At 36.8% G+C, this 20833-nt stretch overlaps 1 protein-coding gene and 1 pseudogene across 16 annotated transcripts in view; both read left to right on the top strand.

Annotated features, from left to right (window-relative positions):
- Nucleotides 1-20833, top strand: part of CLOCK (clock circadian regulator) — a 141186-nt gene that overhangs the window by 8379 nt on the left and 111974 nt on the right. The gene's annotated exons all lie outside the window — the stretch shown is intronic.
- On the top strand, nt 5421-5534 carry LOC140604382 (U4 spliceosomal RNA; annotated as a pseudogene).

Raw genomic sequence — 20833 nt, 5'->3', positions numbered from 1 at the left:
TGCAATTTTATAGTAAGTGGAATATTTGTAGTTCTGTAAGCTTTTTTTTTTTTCATGTGTACTGGATGTCTTTGTGAATAAATACAGATTATCATTATTTTAATCGTGTTAGTTTTTTACTTTGAGTATTTAGTTAATTTTTTTTTTCTAAGTTTGCCACTACCATCAACTTTGACTTCTTGAATCATCTGCTTTGCATTCCTTTTTATCCCCCTGTTTTGCTTTCTTTTGAGTTAATAAGTCATTTTTATTCTGTTTTTCCTACTATTTGGTTGTGAGTTATATATTCTTATATTTTTAGTGGTTGTTCCAGAGATTATAACTAGTATACTTAATATTATAGTACAAATGACTGCTTCTACCATTCTGCAGTAATGCGAGTTTAATTTTTAACTCCTCCTCCAACCTTTTTGTATTATTATTGTTCTATATTTTATTTGTGCAGATTTTAAACTCCATATTTTAGACAGCCAATTTTTGTTAATACTTACTCTTTCTAGGTTTCTTCCTGTCTTTGTGTGCTTCTTTCTGGGATCATTTTCCTTTTGTTTGAATAGGTTCCTTTAGTATGTTTAATACTAATCTACCTACAGACAATGATTTTTTTTTTTTTGAGATAGTCTTAATTTCACATTCTTTTTTGAATTTTTTTTTTTTTTTTTTTTTTACTGAATATAGAAATCTAAGTTGGTAGTTATTTTTTTTCTTTATTAAAAAATGTTTTGATGTCTTCTGGCTTTTTATTGAAGTCCACTTCTAGTCTTATTGAAGGTAATTATTACCTTATAATCTTGCTGATAATCATTTATTTTTCTTTGACTACTTTTAAGACTTTCTCTTTTTAGTATTTTAGCTCTTTGACTATGATGTGTTGAGGTGTGGTTTTCTTTGTGTTTTGCTTTATGTTCATTCAGCTATTTGAATTAGTAGTTTGATGTCTTTTAATTTGAGGATATTCTGTTATTCCTCTTCAAATATTGCTTCTGTTTCCTTCCCCCTTTTTCAGATTCTCATTTAGACATGATATAAGTCAATGATTATGTTCCACACATCTCTTAAAATTTTTCTCAGTGTTTCATTTGAGTATCTTCTGTTGACCCTTCTTCCATTAGTAAAACTAGTTTCTCTTTTGTTGAAACTGATTTATTGTATTCTTAATTTTACATTGTAATTTTGAGTGTTAGAACAATTTAATTGTATTTTATAGATTTCTAATACTTGAGTTCTCTCGAATATACTGATTAGTTATTTAAATGTTTGTTGATTCCAATATCTGCATCATCTGTTCTGCTTATAGGATTTGTTTTTCTGTTGGTTATTGGTTGTGTGGTTGTATGTTTCCAGCTCTTCATATGCATGCTGAGTTTCTGAAGGAACTTGTCCATTTCATCTATGCTGTAGGATTTGTTGGTAATCTTATTATCTTTTAAATACAGAACCTATAGTTCTGTATTTAAAATTTATAAGATTTTAAATATATATTTTTATATATATTAAAATTTATTTAACATTTATAGTTAAATCTGCAATCTGTAGAGATTCAGTATCATTTTTGACTTGGGTAATCTGTATCTTTTTTTCACTTGATCAATCTGGCTAGAGATTTATTAATTTTATTAAGGTTCTCAAAGAAACTGCTTTAGGTTTAGCCAATTTTCTCGGTTTGTTGTTTATTTCCCACCTCTGTTCTGAACTTTATTATTTTCTTTAACTTTTTAGTTAAAGTTTAGTTTTTTAGTTTTAGTTTGTTTTCTGTTTCCAGTTTCTTTGGGTACAAGCTGAGGTCGTCGATTTCCTGTCTGCATTCCTCCCCTGTCCATCCCCAGGTGTGGTATAAACTTCCCTCTAAATATTGCCTACAGATTTTATATATATTTTTTTTTTTTCCATTTTCATTCAGCTCAAAATAGTCTCTGATCTGCTTTTTGATGTCATCTTTGACCAATAAATTATTTAGAAGTGTGTTAGTTTTTAGATAGTTGAGGATTTTCCAGAATTTAACTTAAAAACTTTCTGTTTTTAAGTTAGTTTCATTGTGATGAGAGGACATACTTTATTTTTTTTATTTTTTTAAAAGATTACTTATTTATTTATTCATGAGAGACACAGAGAGAGAGGCAGAGACACAGACAGAGGGAGAAGCAGGCTCCATGCAGGGAGCCCGATGTGGGACTCAATCCCAGGTCTCCAGGATCACGCCCTGGGCCAAAGGCAGGTGCTAAACCACTGAGCCACCCAGGGATCCGAGAGGACATACTTTACATGACTTGGAACTTTTAGTTATATTGAGATTTGTTTTATGGCTCAGAATTTAGTCTATCTTGGTAAAGGTTCCATGTGCATTTGAAAATGAATATATATCCTGCTGTTACTGGCTGATGTTATATAAATGTCAGGTCAAGTTGGTTGATTTATAAGTTTTTCTTGAATGCCAGACATTGTGATTAAAAACAAAATAAAGTAAACATTACTGAGTATGTTTTGTCAGGCAGGGTTCACTTTTTCTCCTAGGCAGGTAGAGTAGGGAGCCAATCATCTTAATTTATATGGAGGCTGGATTGCTATTTTAGTAATTTGATGATACTTTTCTTCTTATTTGCCTGTTTTGTACAGTGTGGACTTCCAGGACTTTCACTTCAAAGCCTGGTGGTCTTTGTCCTCTTAGCAGTGCCAAAGGTGGGAAATTTCACTTTGCTTTTCAGTTTTTCAGTTAACTATTTAGTCTTTTTACTCTATATAGTTTTAAAATTAAGCTGATGTCCTGGCAGAGATAGTAGCTTTGATCTTAAAAGTCCCTGCAGTCTTCCAGTTTTGTTACTCCAGCCCTTGTGTGAACACCAAAAGCTCTTTTGAGTTCTCTATCCTTTAGCATCAGTGTTCTGCACAGAAATTTGTTTTCAGCCTCCAGCCCATCCTCATAATCAGGAAATACCCAGGTTCTCTTGTTCTCCATCTTTCCACATCTTCTGCCTTAGAAGAATAGGATTTTTGTAACTTATTTAGCTTTTCTAGTTGTTCTCAGCAAGAATATAGGCCGGCTGTAAGCTATTCTATCTTACCTGGATGTGGACAACTTATTTTTTAAAGCTACACAGAATACTTAATTTCCATGAGCTATTTTGTGTTAAGTATTTTATTTTATTTTATTAAGATTTTATTTATTTATTCATGAGAGACGAGAGAGAGAGAGACAGGTAGGCAGAAACACAGGCAGAGGGAGAAGCAGGCTCCACTCAGGGAGCCTGACGTGGGACTCCACCCCGGGTCTCCAGAATCACAGCCCGGGCTGCAGGCGGCACTAAACCACTGCGCCACCGGGGCTGCCCCTTGTGTTCAGTATTTTATTATAAGGTAGTTGGATTTTAGTTTCTGACCTAGGTTACTCCTTAAAACTCAGCTTTATTTATATATGTTAAAATTCACAACGTTAAGTATACACGTTTTCACAGATGCATTCTTGTGCGTATCACCACAATCAAGATACAGAAAATTCTTATCATCCTGAAAAATTCTCTCTCCCCTGGCAACCACTGATCTGTTTTCTATTGATATAGTTTTGCCTTTTCTACAAATGTGATATAAAAGGAATCATACTATATGTTGTCTTCTGGGTCTGGCCTGCATTTAGTGTAATGCTTTTGATAATTCTTTGTCAATAGTTTCTTTCTTTTATGGCTGAATACTATTTCATTTTATGGAATATGAAATAGTTTTTTTATAATTGTCAGTTGGTAGACATTTGAATTGCTTCCAACTTTTGGCCTTGATGAACAAAACTGCTAAACATTTTGGACATGGGTTTTCACCTGGGCAGACATCTAGGAATGGAATTGCTGGGTTGCGTGTTTAGCTTTATAAGATACCATCAAACTGTTTTCTCAGGTGGCTGTATACTTACATCCTCCTCAGAAATGTATGAGTTTCCATTGCTACATTTTTGTCAACACTTGGTATTGTCACTGTTTTAAGTTTCAGCCATTTTAGTGGTTGTGTAATTGTATATCTCATTGTGGTTTCAATTTGCATTTTTCTTTTTCTTTTAAAGATTTTATTTATTTATTCACGAGAGATAGAGAGGGAGGCAGAGACACAGGCAGAAGGAGAAGCAGGCTTCCTGTGGGGAACATGATGTGGGACTTGATCCTGGGACCTCGGGATCACGCCCTGAGCCAAAGGCAGATGCTCAACCACTGAGCCACCCAGGTGTCCCTCAATTAGCATTTTTCTAATGACTAATGATATTGAGCGTGTTTTCATGTGCTTATTGGTCATTCCTATATTTTGTGAAGTGTCTGCTCAAATATTTTGACCATTTAGAAAAATGGGTTCCTTATGGAGACCTAAAAGATTGTTTTTCTCTAATATATTCTGATATGAAGTCCTTATCAGATGTTAGAATTGTGAAAGTTCCCTCCCAATCTGTGCCTTCCTTTATTTTCTTAATGGTGTCTTTGAAAAGTCTTACATTTTGATGAAATACGATATATCAGTTCTTTTATGCTTTAGGTTTTTTGTCTTCAAAGAAATATTTATCTACCTCTAGAGATTTTTCTCATGTTTCTTACAGAAGTTTTATAGTTTTAGCTTTTGTGTTTAAGTCTACGGTTCATTGTGATATATTGACTCTATAGATCAATTTAGAAAGAAATGACATCTTACTACTGAGTGTTTTGATCCACAAACACAGTATAACCTCTCCATTCATTTAGGCCTGTAGTTTCTCTCAGCATTGCTTTTATAGTTTTTTAATATCCTTTTAGTAGTGTACTTTATCTTGCTCATTCAGCAAGCCTTACTGAGCATCTAGTGTGTGCCAGATACCATTCTAGTTGCTGGTGTTACAGCAGCTGAACAAAGTAGGCAAAAAGTCCTGCCCTTGAGGAGCTTAATATTCCAACTGGAGGAAGCTAGATGAGAAACCAGTAAGTATATTAGATGGTCATTAGTACTATTGGAGAAAAACCCATCAGGCTGTAGGGGGTTGTAGTATATGAATGTGAGGGAGGTAGGACAGGGTTTACAATTTTAAATAGGGTGAACAGAGAAGTTTTCATTGAGAAGTCTGTATTTGAGCAGCCCTTAGTCTGCTACATACATGAATAATGAAACAAGTAACAATTTCAGAAGGAAAAGGGGAAAGAATGGGATAGCTTAAGTAGGTGTGCTAAGTATGCTAATTAACCCCTGTGAAATAACTAGGAGCCCATAGCACTTAGAATCAATAAATGTAGTCATAGAAGTATACCTAACGGTAGAGAGGTAAACAGTAAGAAAGATAATGTGGTTGGTTGAAATCTAGGATGAGAAAGGGAGGAGGAAAAATAAAGACATTGTATCATATCTCATAGTAGAGAACTAAAAGGTAATGTGAAGAAATGGAGGACTAAGTTTGTTTTATATGAGTATGATTTTAAAGATGTAGCTTTGTGCAGTGGCAGTATGGTAGCCAATGAGGTTTATCCAAGGTACGGTTTTTGCTAATTGATTATAAAGATGTCCATTAGTATAATAATTGAAACCTTATTAAAAGTAAGAGGTATTCTGTAAAATATAAAGAGGGTGAAATTAAGCAACACAAAGATGAGTACTTTGATTGTAACATTTATTTTATGAAGTACCAAATATCTGTAAAAATCATAATTAAAACATTAATATTCAAAAGGCAAAAAACATACCAGAGATTTATTCACAAAAACCATAAATGGTAGACAGACCATAGTGAATCAAATGAACAAAACCTTAAAGCAATAGAACACCTAAATACCCCAATTACTAAGCAGAATTTGATGGACAAACTGAATTCTACCTTGAAAACAGACCTACCTTTTTCTCAAGCACCTATTGAACATATACAAAACTTGATTATAATACTAGATTATAAAGAAAACCTTAATACATGCCAGAAGATAGGAGTAATATAGAGGTGCCAATCTATTATGGTAGCTACTAGCTACATCTAGCAATTAACATGTAATAAAAGTTAAATTCAGCATTTACTCTCACATGCCTCAATAAGATTGGTTGATTTTGGAATGAGGAGAAAAGAATGCAGATTGAAGATAATATAAGTGAACTAAATCGTTCTCTTTCATAACATGGAGTCAATAGATGTAATTTTGATGTTAAATAATAAAGACAGGGTTGTTATCTATAATTATGAAGATAAATATAAAAATAAGTGAAGTACAAAAAATAGGTGAAAGTGATTGTTCTTTTGTAGCAGTTAGGCAGGCTGCCTTCCCATTATAAGCCTTTTTGTACTTTAAAAAAACAAAACAAAACATGTATATGTATTACATCAATAATATGTAAGTTTTAAGAAACTGGTGGGATAAATAAAAGCACCCTAGAAACTGTCTTGTACAATAGTTTCTTTTCCAATAAATAATAAGTATAATTTCATTTCTTTGTATAAAGTGAAAAACACTCTAGTTCTCTTATACTGAAAGTATAAATTTTTTTTTTGTGGGGGGCACCAGTAACCTAGTTGTCTCTTCTGGTCATGAAGATAGCAAATAGTTCTGTGATGGGCATATACTGCTTATCTTTACTTGACAAAAATACTTAATTTTGATTTCAGTAGTCAATAAAAGATTGAGAACACTTTAAGATTTTAATTTAAATACATTAAATTTATTTAACAACAAAAGCACACTTAAATGGGTCAAGAAATAAAAGTCAAAACGTGTACTCATAGCCTTTAAAGGTTTATGAAATATTTCAAGGCATTTTCTCTTTTGGAATTTCTAGGAATATTTTGAATATAGGAATGACATCTTTAATAAGGACATAAGACAAATAATTATGAAATTTTTACTACTTGTATAAAGAAAATATTGGTTACTATTTAAGGTACCACTTTGTAGAACATAATTTATTCAAAACTGTAGTTACATTTTTTCAAAATATATTATTACATCTTTTCTATAAAGTCACTCTTAGGAAATATAGGTAAGGGTCAGGGTGAAAAATAAAAGAAGTTTTGCCCTGTAATCTGAGAATATTATTTGAAAACATATAGGCATACTACATCAAGACAGTGTCACTTGTTGAATGGATACAGTATTTGTTTCCCAGATAGACTGGCTATGCTAGTTTTTAGAACTTGACACTCTGAAATTACCAATATACTGTAGTTTGACTTTCAAGTAAGCTTTACATATAAATAAGAAAATTAAACATATTGGGATTAAGTATAAACACTTAGCTTGGAGGAATAGCATTACACAGCAAATTCTCAAAAATCAAAAAAGAAATAGAAACCATTAAAATAAACAGAAATCCTAGAGTTAAAGAATATAGTGACTGAACTGAAGATTCCCATAGATTCAACAGTAGATTCCACCAAGGAGAAAAAAGAATTAGAAGAAGACCAAAGGTCATTTAATATGTAATCAGAGCAATAGTAAAAGGGAATGAAAAAGAGTGAAGAATGCCCATGAAATGTTCATGAGATGCTATTAAACTGTGTGTTATTGAAATCCTGGAGGAAGAGAGGAAGAAAGGAACACAATGCTAATTTTTAAAGGAATAATGGCTAAGTACTTCCCAAATCTAGGGAGAGATTTGGCCATCTAAGTTCATGAAACTAATAGGTCCTCCCAAATTTCAAACCAAAATCTTCTCCAAGACATTGTACTAAGACTGTCTAAAGTCAAACATAAAATTTAGAAGCATCAAGGGGGGAAAAAATTGCTCCCATATAAGAGAGCCCCTGTAAGGTTATCAGCAGATTTCTCAGCAGAAACTTTGAGCCAGGTGAAAGTGGGATGATCTATTCAGTCCCAAAAGGAAAAGCCTGCCAACCAGGAAAATTCTGCCAGAAAAATTGTCCAAGATTGTAGGAGAGCTAATAAAGACTTTCCCAAATAGATAAAAAGTTGAGAGTGTCACCATTAGACCTGATGTATAAGAAGTGCTGAGAGTTCTTCAAGCTGAAATGAAAAGATGCTACTTAGTAATGTAAAACCTTATAAAATTACAGAACATGTTGGTAAAGGTAAGTATAAAATCAAATTCAGAGTATTCTTTACAATATAATGTGATAATCGTTTAACTAGTAATATAAAGGTTTAGTTAGAAGGCAAAATTATTAAAAACCATAGCTGCAGTAGTTTATAAGGACACATATAAAAAGTAAATTCAATGTCAAAAACAAAATATGGGAGAGGGGCATGAAAGAATGGAGTTTTTTTTTAACTCTTTTTATAGTTTTTTAATTTTTACATTTTTTAATTTAAATTCAATTTGCTACCATATAGTGGAATACCCAGCGCTCATCCTATCAGGTGCCCTCCTTAGTACCTGTCACCCAGTTACCCTATTCCCCCCACCCACCTCCCCTTCCTTTGTTTACGAGACGAGTCTCTCATGGTTAGTCTCCCTCTCCGATTTTTCCCATTCATTTCCCCTCCTTTCCCTTATAATTCCTTTCACTATTTCTTATATTCCACGTTTGAGTGAAACCATATGATGATTGTCCTCCGATTGACTTATTTCACTCAGCGTAATACCCTCCAGTTCCATCCACGTTGAAGCAAATGGTGGGTATTTGTCTCTTCTAATGGCTGAATAATATTCTATTGTGTATATGTTGTATGTACATATATATGTGTGTGTGTGTGTATATATGTATATATATGCATGCCACATATTCTTTATCCATTCATCCTTTGAAGGACATCGTGGCTCCTTCCACAGTTTGGCTGTTATGGACATTGCAGCAAATTCTTGCAAGATACATCTATGGAGGCAAGGGAAACAAAAGCAAAAATGAACTATTGGGATTTAAGATAAAGAGCTTCTGGAGGGGAGGAGCAAGATGGCGGAAGAGTAGGGTCGCCAAATCACCTGTCTCCACCAAACTACCTAGAAAACCTTCAAATTATCCTGAAAATCTATGAATTCGGCCTGAGATTTAAAGAGAGACCAGCTGGAATGCTACAGTGAGAAGAATTCGCGCTTCTATCAAGGTAGGAAGACGGGGAAAAAGAAATAAAGGAACAAAGGCCTCCAAGGGGGAGGGGCCCCGCGAGGAGCCGGGCTGAGGCCGGGGCGAGTGTCCCCAGGACAGGAGAGCCCCGTCCCGGAGACGCAGGAGCTGCACCGACCTTCCCGGGCGGAAAGGGGCTCGTGGGGAGGTGGAGCAGGACCCAGGAGGGCGAGGATGCCCTCCGGCTCCCTGGGACAGTAACAGCAACTGCGCGCCCAGGAGAGTGCGCCGAGCTCCCTAAGGGCTGCAGCGCGCACGGCGGGACCCGGCGGGACCCGGAGCAGCTCGGGGGGCTCGGGCGGCGGCTCCGCGGAGGGGGCTGCGCGGCCCCGGGAGCAGCTCGGAGGGGCTCGGGCAGAGGAAGAGGCTCCGTGCAGAGGGGGCTGCGCGGTTCCAGGAGCAGCTCGGAGGGGCTTGGGCGGCAGCTCCGCGGAGGGGGCTGCGCAGCCCGGGAGCGCGAATCCACCAGCGCAGGCCCCGGAGCACAGGGCGCCGGGACACAGCCCAGGATCCGGCCTCCCCCGGGACAGGCAGAGGCCGGGAGGGCCCAGGACAGCAAGGACGCTCCTGCCCCGAGCTGAGCAGATCAGCGGCCCCGCCCCGGAGCCTCCAGGCCCTGCAGACGGAGTTCCGGCCGGAGCTGAATCCAGGTTTCCAGAGCTGCCCCGCCACTGGGGCTGTTCCTCCTGCGGCCTCACGGGGTAAACAACCCCCACCGAGCCCTGCACCAGGCAGGGGCACAGCAGCTCCCCCAACTGCTAACACCTGAAAATCAGCACAACAGGCCCCTCCCCCAGAACACCAGCTAGACGGACAACTTCCAGGAGAAGCCAAGGGACTTAAAGTACACAGAATCAGAAGATACTCCCCGGTGGTTCTTTTTTTGTTTGTTTGTTTTTGTTTTTGTTTTTGTTTTTGTTTTATTTTGCTTTTTGATTTGTATCCTTCCCTCACCCCCTTTTTTTTCTCCTTTCTTTTTCTTTCTCTTTTTCTTCCCTTTTTTTTTTTTGTTTTTTTTTTCTTTTTCTTCCCTTTTTTTTCTCTTTCTCTTTTCTTTCCTTCTTTCTCTCCTCTCTTTTTCTCTTTTTCCCAATACAACTTGCTTTTGGCCACTCTGCACTGAGCAAAATGACAGGAGGAAAACCTCACCTCAAAAGAAAGAATCAGAAACAGTCCTCTCTCCCACAGAGTTACAAAATCTGGATTACAATTCAATGTCAGAAAGCCAATTCAGAAGCACTATTATACAGCTACTGGTGGCTCTAGAAAAAAGTATAAAGGACTCAAGAGACTTCATGACTGCAGAATTTAGAGCTAATCAGGCAGAAATTAAAAATCAATTGAATGAGATGCAATCCAAACTAGAAGTCCTAACGACGAGGGTTAACGAGGTGGAAGAACGAGTGAGTGACCTAGAAGACAAGTTGATAGCAAAGAGGGAAACTGAGGAAAAAAGAGACAATTAAAAGACCATGAAGATAGATTAAGGGAAATAAACGACAGCCTGAGAAAGAAAAACCTACGTTTAATTGGTGTTCCCGAGGGCGCCGAAAGGGACAGAGGGCCAGAATATGTATTTGAACAAATTCTAGCTGAAAACTTTCCTAATCTGGGAAGGGAAACAGGCATTCAGATCCAGGAAATAGAGAGATCCCCCCCTAAAATCTATAAAAACCGTTCAACACCTCGACATTTAATTGTGAAGCTTGCAAATTCCAAAGATAAAGAGAAGATCCTTAAAGCAGCAAGAGACAGGAAATCCCTGACTTTTATGGGGAGGAGTATTAGGGTAACAGCAGACCTCTCCACAGAGACCTGGCAGGCCAGAAAGGGCTGGCAGGATATATTCAGGGTCCTAAATGAGAAGAACATGCAACCAAGAATACTTTATCCAGCAAGGCTCTCATTCAAAATGGAAGGAGAGATAAAGAGCTTCCAAGACAGGCAGCAACTAAAAGAATATGTGACCTCCAAACCAGCTCTGCAAGAAATTTTAAGGGGGCCTCTTAAAATTCCCCTTTAAGAAGAAGTTCAGTGGAACAGTCCACAAATACAAAGACTGAATAGATATCATGATGACACTAAACTCATATCTCTCAATAGTAACTCTGAATGTGAACGGGCTTAATGACCCCATCAAAAGGCGCAGGGTTTCAGACTGGATAAAAAAGCAGGACCCATCTATTTGCTGTCTACAAGAGACTCATTTTAGACAGAAGGACACCTACAGCCTGAAAATAAAAGGTTGGAGAACCATTTACCATTCGAATGGTCCTCAAAAGAAAGCAGGGGTAGCCATCCTTATATCAGATAAACTAAAATTTACCCCAAAGACTGTAGTGAGAGATGAAGAGGGACACTATATCATACTTAAAGGATCTATTCAACAAGAGGACTTAACAATCCTCAATATATACGCTCCGAATGTGGGAGCTGCCAAATATATAAATCAATTATTAACCAAAGTGAAGAAATACTTAGGTAATAATACACTTATACTTGGTGACTTCAATCTAGCTCTTTCTATACTCGATAGGTCTTCTAAGCAAAACATCTCCAAAGAAACGAAAGCTTTAAATGATACACTGGACCAGATGGATTTCACAGATATCTACAGAACTTTACATCCAAACTCAACTGAATACACATTCTTCTCAAGCGCACATGGAACTTTCTCCAGAATAGACCACATATTGGGTCACAAATCGGGTCTGAACCGATACCAAAAGATTGGGATTGTCCCCTGCATATTCTCGGACCATAATGCCTTGAAATTAGAACTAAATCACAACAAGAAGTTTGGAAGGACCTCAAACACATGGAGGTTAAGGACCATCCTGCTAAAAGATAAAAGGGTCAACCAAGAAATTAAGGAAGAATTAAAAAGATTCATGGAAACTAATGAGAATGAAGATACAACCGTTCAAAATCTTTGGGATGCAGCAAAAGCAGTCCTAAGGGGGAAATACATCGCAATACAAGCATCCATTCAAAAACTGGAAAGAACTCAAATACAAAAGCTAACCTTACACATAAAGGAGCTAGAGAAAAAACAGTAAATAGATCCTACACCCAAGAGAAGAAGGGAGTTAATAAAGATTCGAGCAGAACTCAACGAAATCGAGACCAGAAGAACTGTGGAACAGATCAACAGAACCAGGAGTTGGTTCTTTGAAAGAATTAATAAGATAGATAAACCATTAGCCAGCCTTATTAAAAAGAAGAGAGAGAAGACTCAAATTAATAAAATCATGAATGAGAAAGGAGAGATCACTACCAACACCAAGGAAATACAAACGATTTTAAAAACATATTATGAACAGCTATACGCCAATAAATTAGGCAATCTAGAAGAAATGGACGCATTCCTGGAAAGCCACAAACTACCAAAACTGGAACAGGAAGAAATAGAAAACCTGAACAGGCCAATAACCAGGGAGGAAATTGAAGCAGTCATCAAAAACCTCCCAAGACACAAGAGTCCAGGGCCAGATGGCTTCCCAGGAGAATTTTATCAAACGTTTAAAGAAGAAATCATACCTATTCTCCTAAAGCTGTTTGGAAAGATAGAAAGAGATGGAGTACTTCCAAATTCGTTCTATGAAGCCAGCATCACCTTAATTCCAAAGCCAGACAAAGACCCCGCCAAAAAGGAGAATTACAGACCAATATCCCTGATGAACATGGATGCAAAAATTCTCAACAAGATACTGGCCAATAGGATCCAACAGTACATTAAGAAAATTATTCACCATGACCAAGTAGGATTTATCCCCGGGACACAAGGCTGGTTCAACACCCGTAAAACAATCAATGTGATTCATCATATCAGCAAGAGAAAAACCAAGAACCATATGATCCTCTCATTAGATGCAGAGAAAGCATTTGACAAAATACAGCATCCATTCCTGATCAAAACTCTTCAGAGTGTAGGGATAGAGGGAACATTCCTCGACATCTTAAAAGCCATCTATGAAAAGCCCACAGCAAATATCATTCTCAATGGGGAAGCACTGGGAGCCTTTCCCCTAAGATCAGGAACAAGACAGGGATGTCCATTCTCACCACTGCTGTTCAACATAGTACTGGAAGTCCTAGCCTCAGCAATCAGACAACAAAAAGACATTAAAGGCATTCAAATTGGCAAAGAAGAAGTCAAACTCTCCCTCTTCGCCGATGACATGATACTCTACATAGAAAACCCAAAAGTCTCCACCCCAAGATTGCTAGAACTCATACAGCAATTCGGTAGCGTGGCAGGATACAAAATCAATGCCCAGAAGTCAGTGGCATTTCTATACACTAACAATGAGACTGAAGAAAGAGAAATTAAGGAGTCAATCCCATTTACAATTGCACCCAAAAGCATAAGATACCTAGGAATAAACCTAACCAAAGATGTAAAGGATCTATACCCTCAAAACTATAGAACCCTTCTCAAAGAAATTGAGGAAAACACAAAGAGATGGAAAAATATTCCATGCTCATGGACTGGCAGAATTAATATTGTGAAAATGTCAATGTTACCCAGGGCAATATACATGTTTAATGCAATCCCTATCAAAATACCATGGACTTTCTTCAGAGAGTTAGAACAAATTATTTTAAGATTTGTGTGGAATCAGAAAAGACCCCGAATAGCCAGGGGAATTTTAAAAAAGAAAACCATATCTGGGGGCATCACAATGCCAGATTTCAGGTTGTACTACAAAGCTGTGGTCATCAAGACAGTGTGGTACTGGCACAAAAACAGACACATAGATCAGTGGAACAGAATAGAGAATCCAGAAGTGGACCCTGAACTTTACGGGCAACTAATATTCGATAAAGGAGGAAAGACTATCCATTGGAAGAAAGACAGTCTCTTCAATAAATGGTGCTGGGAAAATTGGACATCCACATGCAGAAGAATGAAACTAGACCACTCTCTTTCACCATACACAAAGATAAACTCAAAATGGATGAAAGATCTAAATGTGAGACAAGATTCCATCAAAATCCTAGAGAAGAACACAGGCAACACCCTTTTTGAACTCGGCCATAGTAACTTCTTGCAAGATACATCCACGAAGGCAAAAGAAACAAAAGCAAAAATGAACTATTGGGACTTCATCAAGATAAGAAGCTTTTGCACAGCAAAGGATACAGTCAACAAAACTCAAAGACAACCTACAGAATGGGAGAAGATATTTGCAAATGACATATCAGATAAAGGGCTAGTTTCCAAGATCTATAAAGAACTTATTAAACTTAACACCAAAGAAACAAACAATCCAATCATGAAATGGGCAAAAGACATGAACAGAAATCTCACAGAGGAAGACATAGACATGGCCAACATGCATATGAGAAAATGCTCTGCATCACTTGCCATCAGGGAAATACAAATCAAAACTACAATGAGATACCACCTCACACCAGTGAGAATGGGGAAAATTAACAAGGCAGGAAACAACAAATGTTGGAGAGGATGCGGAGAAAAGGGAACCCTCTTACACTGCTGGTGGGAATGTGAACTGGTGCAGCCACTCTGGAAAACTGTGTGGAGGTTCCTCAAACAGTTAAAAATAGACCTGCCCTACGACCCAGCAATTGCACTGTTGGGGATTTACCCCAAAGATACAAATGCAATGAAACGCTGGGACACCTGCACCCCGATGTTTCTAGCAGCAATGGCCACGATAGCCAAACTGTGGAAGGAGCCTCGGTGTCCAACGAAAGATGAATGGATAAAGAAGATGTGGTTTATGTATACAATGGAATATTACTCAGCTATTAGAAATGACAAATACCCACCATTTGCTTCAACGTGGATGGAAGTGGAGGGTATTATGCTGAGTGAAGTAAGTCAGTCGGAGAAGGACAAACATTATATGTTCTCATTCATTTGGGGAATATAAATAATAGTGAAAGGTAAAATAAGGGAAGGGGGAAGAAATGTGTGGGAAATATCAGAAAGGGAGACAGAACGTAAAGACTGCTTACTCTGGGAAACGAACTAGGGGTGGTAGAAGGGGAGGAGGGCGGGGGGTGGGAGTGAATGGGTGACGGGCACTGGGTGTTATTCTGTATGTTAGTAAATTGAACACCAATTAAAAAAAAAAAAGAGCTTCTGCACGGCAAAATAAACAGTCAACAAAACTAAAAGACAACCTACAGAATGGGAGAAGATATTTGTACATTAGATAATTAGATAAAGAGCTAGTATCCAAGATCTATAAAGAATTTACCAAATTCAACACCCAAGAAACAAAGAATCCAATCATGAAATGGGAGAAGACATGAACAGAAGTTGCTCCAGAGAAGACCTACACATGGCCAACAAGCACTGAAAAACTGCTCTGCATCACTTGCCATCAGGGAAATACAAATCAAAACCACAATGAGATACCACCTCACACCAGTGAGAATGGCTTAAATTAACAAGACAGGAAACAACAAATATTGGAGAGGATGTGGAGAAAGGGGAACCCTTTTGCACTGTTGGTCGGAATGCAAACTGGTACAGACACTTTGGAAAACAGTGTGGTGGTTCCTCAAGAAGTTAAAAATAGAGCTACCCTATGATCCAGCAATTGTACTACTGGGTATTTACCGCAAAGATACTGATGTAGTGAAATGCCGGGATACTTGCACCCCGATGTTCATAGCAGCAGTGTCCACAAAAGAATGGAGATTTTGAATGTGATCAAAGTTGTTAGCTTAGTAACAGTCTCTTATAAGATATTTTATGTAAGCCTTTTGGCAACCACAGAGCAAAACCTGCAGTACATTCACAGAAGATAGAGAAGGGAATCAAAACATACTACTACAGAAAATCAGTTCACAAAGACCACAGAAGTGGAAGAAAGGAATGAGGGGACTACATGAAATAAATAAGATGGCATTAGTAAGTTCTTACCTATCAATAATTACATTAATGCAAATGGGTTAAATTTTCCAATCAAAAGTCCCAGAGTGGCTGACTGGATTAAAAAACAAGAACCAACTAGATATAGGCTGCCCACCAGAGACTCATTTTGGCTTTAAGGACACGTGTAGGTTCAAATTAAGGGATGGAAAAAGATAATCTATGCAAATGGAAACCAAAGAGAGCAGTGGTAGCTATACCAAATATAGATTTTAAGTTAAAAATAGATTTTAAGTTAAAAACTGTATCAAGACACAAAGTCATTATAAAATGAAAAAGAAGTTAACTCATTAAGAGGACATAACAGATGATCAGGGGAGAAATAGACCACAATACAATAATAGTAGGGGACTTGAATATCCCATTATCAACAGTGGATAGATCATCTTGACAGAAAATAAGGAAACACTGGACATGAAATATACCTATACATAGAAGAGAACATTCTACCCAGCAGCAGCAGAATACATTTTTCTCAAGTGTACAAGGAACACTCTATAGGATAGAGCATATATCTTAAGTCACAATTGCCTTAGCAAATGTAGGAAGATTGATTTTATATCAAGTATCTTTTCCAACCATGGTGGTATGAAACTAGAAACAATAGGAGAAAAACTGGAAAATTCTCAGTTGTGTGGTAATAATACCCACCTGAACAATCAGTGGGTTGAAGCAAGTGAAAGGATAGTGAAAATACAGTTGATCCTTGAACAATGTAGGGTTGAAAATTCCATGTAGTCACATAGTCAAAAATCTGTGTATAAATTTTGGCTTCCTAAAACCATTACTAAGTCTACTGTTGACTGGAAGGCTTTTTGGTCAACATAAGCCATTGATTAATACATATTTTGTGTGTTACATGTGTTACATGTTACATACATACACGTTTATATTGTTACAATAAACTAGAGAAAAAAAACATTAAGAAAATTTTAGGGAAAATTTATAGTACTATATATATTTAAAAATAACCCACGTGTAAATGGACCTGTGCAGTTCAAATCTGTGGTGTTCAAGAATAAACTTTTTTTTTTTTAAGATTTATTTAGTCATGAAAGACACACACACGCACACGCACAGGCACAGGGAGAAGCAGGCTCCATGCTGGGAGCCCGACGTGGAACTCGATCTTGGATCTCCAGGATCACACCCTGGGCCGAAGGCAGCACTAAACCGCTGAGCCACCGGGGCTGCCCTCAAGAATAAACTATTACTTAAAAGTGGAGACCCAAGATACCAAAACACGTGGATGTAGCAAAAGCAGTTTTTAGAGGGAAGTTCATAGTGATAAATACCTTAGGTTAAGGAACTACACTACATGTTAAGGAACTAGAAAAAGAACACACTAAACTCAAAGTTAGCAGAAGGAAGATGAGAGCAGAGCTAAATGAAATAGAGACTGGGACAGCAATGTAAAAGAAGGAATTAGTTTCCTTCTTCAAAAAAATAGCTATTTTTTTTAAAGATTTTATTTATTTGAGAGAGAGAGGGAGCACGAGAGTGAGGTGAAGGGTTGAGGGAGAAGCAGACTCCCTGCTGAGCAGGGAGCCTGATGTGGGGCTCCATCCTAGCACTCTGGGATTATGACTTGAGCCAAAGGCAGATGCTTAACTGACTGGGCCAACCAGGTGCCCTGAATAATTGGTTTTTTGAAAAAGACTTGACAGGCCCTTAGCTAGACTAAGAAAAAAAAGACTCAAAATCAGAAATGAAAGGAATATTACACCTGATAGAACAGAAATGGAAAGGATCATGAACCTACTACGAGCAATTATATGCCAACAAATTAGCCTAAAAGAAATGGGTAAGTTCCTAGAAAGATATAACATAACAAGATTGAATAATGAAGTAGAAACTAAGGAGACTGAAATAGTAATCAAAAACCTGCCAATAAAGAAAAGCACAGGATCAGGTTTCACCGGTGAGTTTTATCAAACATTTGAAGAATAATTAACACCAGTCTTACACTTTTCCAAAAAAATAAAAGAGGAGGGAGCACTCCCAAACTCATTTTATAAGATAGTCATTATCCTGATACCACAGCCAGATTAGGATACTATAAGATAATTGGAGGCCAGTATTCCTGAAGAATATAGATGCAGAAATTCTCAACAGAATCCTAGCAAACTGAATCCAGTGGCATATTAAAAGGTTCATACACAATGATCAAGTGTGATATATCCTTGGGGTACAAGGATGCTTCAACATACACAAGTCAGTGAATGTGATACACAACATTAATAGAATGAAAAATAAAAATAATTGATTATTGAATAGTTTCAGAAAAAGCATTTTATAAAGTTATTCTTTCATGATAAAAACTCTTAACAAATTAGGTATAGAAGGCACATACCTCACCTGTGAGGGAATAAGTATTTGTTGTTTTAAGCCACCCAGTTTGTAGTCCTGGCAGCCCTAGAAAACTAATGCAAGTTTCTATTAAAAAAAAAAAAAAAAAAAGTAATGTGAAATTAAAATTAAAAAAAAAATTGACACAGGCTCTAAAACTTACGCAAAAAAAAAAAAATGAATAGAAGAGTAACATGCAAAAAGCAAATGAGTCCGAATAAAACTTATTTTAGTAAATGGAAAGAAACTTTATAGACAAAATAAGCACAAACAGTATAGCAACAAAGAAATAGCAAGGGTTGTGAAAAATAGAACATTAAGAAGTAAAAACAGGCACACATTTATTTACAAGGTAGCCTTTTAAACATTTTTATTGTTAATTTTCTAGTTTTGTTACACTGTAATTTCTACCAGGATTGTTTTATGGCAGTTTCTCTGGTGATAGAAGTATTCCAATTGCTGAGCAATAGAAGCCACTAGCCATAGGAAGCAATTCGTGCATACAGAATATCTATCTATTTGTGCCTTTGATTTCCTTTAGCTGTGTTTTGTAGTTGTCAGTGTACAAGTTTTTCACCAAGTTGGTTAAGTTTATTTCGTTTTCTTTCCTTTTTTTTTTTTTGTTTATTTCTAAGTGTTTTATGTTTTGATGCTATTGTAAACACAGTTTTCTTAATTTCCTTTTCAAATTACTCATTAGTGTGTAGAAAAAACCCTGATTTTTGTTAGTTTTATATTATACAGTTTTGCTGAAATCATTTATTGGTTTTAACATTTAAAAAAAATTTTTTTTATTTATTTATGATAGTCACAGAGAGAGAGAGAGAGAGAGGCAGAGACACAGGCAGAGGGAGAAGCAGGCTCCATGCACCGGGAGCCCGACGTGGGATTCGATCCCCAGTCTCCGGGATCGCGCCCTGGGCCAAAGGCAGGCGCCAAACCGCTGCGCTACCCAGGGATCCCTGGTTTTAACATTTTTTGATGGATATAGAATCATTAAGGTTTTATACATACATGTCATCTATGAAAAGATAAATTTTTACTTCTTCCTTCCCTGTTTAGATGCCTTTTATTTCTTTGTCTTGCCTGATAATTGCTCTAGCTAGGACTTCTAGCACTCTGTTGAATAGAAGTGATGAAAGTGGGCATCTTTGCCTTTTTCCTAATCTTAGAGGAAAAGCTTTTAGTTTTTCTTTTTTCTTTTTCTTTTTTTAGCTTTCAGTTTTTCATTTTTTTTTTTTTTTTCAGTTTTTCATTGTTGAGTATGATGTTAGCTTTGGGCATTTCATATATAAGGCCTTTATTATATTAAGGCAGTTCTTTTTTTTTAATTTTTAAAGATTTTATTTATTCGTGAAAGAGACACAGAGGCAGAGACATAGGCAGAGGGAGAAGGAGGCTCCCTGTGGAGAACCCAATGCGGGACTTGATCCCAGGACCCCGGGATCATGCCCTGAGCCAAAGGCAGATGCTCAATCACAGAGCCACCCAGGCATCCTATTTTGAGGTAGTTCTATTTGGCTTATTGAGTATGTTTATTAAGAAAGGGTGTTTAATTTTGTTTGATGCTTTTTCTGCATCAATTGAAATGTTCATGTGTTTTTTCCCTTCATTCTCTTAATGTGGTGTATTACACTGATAGATTTTCATATGTTGAACCATCCTTGCATTTTAGGTACACATACCACTTGATCATAGTTCATAATCTTTTTAATGTACTGTTGAATTTGGTTTCTTAGTATTTTGTTGAGAATTTTTGTGTCTGTCTTCATCAGGGATATTACTCTGTAGTTTTCTTGTGTCGTCTTCTGATACCAGGATAATGTTGGCCTTATAGAAGGAGTTTGGAAGTGTTCTCTTTAATTCTTTGGAAGAGTTTGAGGAACTTTAAATGCTTTAGAGAATTATCCTGTGAAACCATATAGTGCCAAGGTTTTTTCTTCCTTTGGGATCTGCTTTAATTTCTTGATTAATTCAGTTTCAATTATGTCTCTTCACTTCCTACTGAAAAAGATGAAAATTTAGCTTACCTATTCTGTTTTTAATCTCCTCTTTTCTCTCTGCATTCCAAGTTTAAAAGTTACTGTGTTATTTTATTAATATTTTTGAAATTGTAAATATTTAGATTCCTTAGATAATTGTATTTTAAATCCCTACCATGTAAGATAAGAACACTATGACGTGTTGGGTACCTGGCTGGCTCAGTTGGTAGAGCGTGTGACTTTAGATCTTGGGGCTGTAATTTTGAGCCCCACATTGGGTGTAGAGATTCCATAAAAATAAAATCTTTAAATAATGGTAAAAAAAGAACACCAAAACTTCTATCATTTTCTTCATCATGTGTCTTCTACTCTTTCATTTCCATTCCTGTCTTCTCTTCAGTATTTAAGTAGGTTTATAATGTAACATTTATGTTCTGTAATGAGAAGAATTTGGGTTTATCAGGTTGATTTGAAAAGCTAAATACAGTAAACTATTGAATTAGTGTTAAGTTTTATTTTCAGTAGGTCCAAGATTGCAATGCTAATGGAGCTCCAAAAAATATTTGATATCAATGTTTTTCAGCATTATACTACTAGTTT

The sequence above is a fragment of the Canis lupus genome, chromosome 14 (genome assembly GCF_048164855.1).
Source record: "Canis lupus baileyi chromosome 14, mCanLup2.hap1, whole genome shotgun sequence".
NCBI lineage: Eukaryota > Metazoa > Chordata > Mammalia > Carnivora > Canidae > Canis > Canis lupus.
Note: the sequence above shows the minus strand (reverse complement) of the source record. Positions and strands in the feature narration are given on the sequence as shown.